At 41.1% G+C, this 1,497-nt stretch overlaps 1 protein-coding gene across 1 annotated transcript in view; it reads left to right on the top strand.

Annotated features, from left to right (window-relative positions):
• The window catches only part of LOC101848765, a gene marked incomplete in the record, with an annotated part of 111,034 nt that overhangs the window by 4,061 nt on the left and 105,476 nt on the right, over window positions 1-1,497 (top strand).

Genomic DNA, 1,497 nt, shown 5'->3' with positions numbered 1-1,497 from the left:
GGGGATTGGGTTGTAAGAGTTTTACGGCGCTTGCAACACTTATAGGTTATATAAGCGACGAAGTTTAAAGGTATTACTGGGCAGTAACATGAATAAAAGGAGGAGGAGGACACAAAAGAACAATTGATGTTTGATAGGAAAGAGGGAGCAAACCTCATCAATGCACCCGCCAACCACAAACGGGGATTGTTTGGGGCAGGTTAAAGGTGGGGTATAGTGGTTTGGGGACGGGGATGGGGTGGGGTGGGCGTTATACTTTGTTGTTCACCTGTTGTCTTTGTCACATGAATTAGAGATTCCTCTTCGTCTTTTCTTCTTTTTTGTTTCTGTCACATGTCTGTGCATGTTATACTGACTTTTATTGTGCCGCCAAAAACTCGTGGGGCAACTTAGTGTCAAATATCTCCCTAACTATCGAACGTAAACTCTCCAGCTTTTGCACAGTGAATTGTATCAATTTGTGTTAACAGATCAATATTTTTGTAAAGACCTGCTTGCTCTATTCCAAGAAATGCCTTAATAAATACTAATAAAAAAATCCTAGTGGGTGGTTTCAACGGGTTTTAAAAGGTTTACAGCTGGGACGATATCGCTTTTAAAAGCAAGCCTGTCATTTTTTTTTGAAATCGCGAGATTATCTTTGTTGAACGCATGTTTTGAGAACCTCTAGTGCCAAAAAAGTGTTCACTATAAAATCAATTTCTTGTAACTAGTGTTACCACCAAAAAGTATCATTGTTGAGTGTGACGTAACCCATATTTGTGCGTATACAAAATGTGTGTGAAGAGCGGGAAGTGCTGTGAACAATTCCATTTTCCACGTGAGGGAGATTTGTCGCATTTTATATAAATTTACGACGAAAAGTTTTTTAATCTAGCCTCAACTGTTGTGGGTTAAGACAAATTAATACAAACTGCTGGGCAAAGTACAGGTGACAGTGATTCAACCGTTAAAAAGATATTTGAGGATAAGTTGCGCCACGAATTTTTGACCGCACGAAAGTATCCTTCCACCTTTTGTGCCTGCGATGCAACGGCTAGCTCTAGGCGCTTCGCTGTCGCACGCAGGAGACAGGATTTCAATTTCCAAGTGGGGAAACATTAATTTTATCGAGTAGATATCTAGGCCTTCGTCGATTTTTCTGCTGGGATGTTGTATCCAGTTGTATCCCTCTCAAGCGTGGCTGGCCGTGACAGGCAGGGTCGTAAAGCCACCTCCTGAGCGATCTCAATCATTTCCATGGAGGCGTATGAACACCAACATTTTAATTGAAAAGCAACTTTCTCAAGATAATAATTTAAAAAAAAAGGAATAGATCTGTCTTTGGGCTGAGAAGAAATAATTTCAAGAAAGAAGAAGAAAAACTCGACTTGACCTAGACTCGGACCTTTTAGTTGGTACATTCAGTCGTGTCCGTCATCATCTGTCTGTCTGTCTGTCTGTCTGTCTGTCTGTCTGTCGTCTGTCTGTCTGTCTGTCTGTCTGTCTGTCTGTCTG

This window comes from Aplysia californica, unplaced genomic scaffold, assembly GCF_000002075.1.
Source record: "Aplysia californica isolate F4 #8 unplaced genomic scaffold, AplCal3.0 scaffold00381, whole genome shotgun sequence".
NCBI classification, from domain to species: Eukaryota; Metazoa; Mollusca; class Gastropoda; order Aplysiida; family Aplysiidae; genus Aplysia; species Aplysia californica.
The sequence above is the reverse complement of the archived record's forward strand: the minus strand, read 5'-3'. Positions and strand labels throughout refer to the sequence as shown.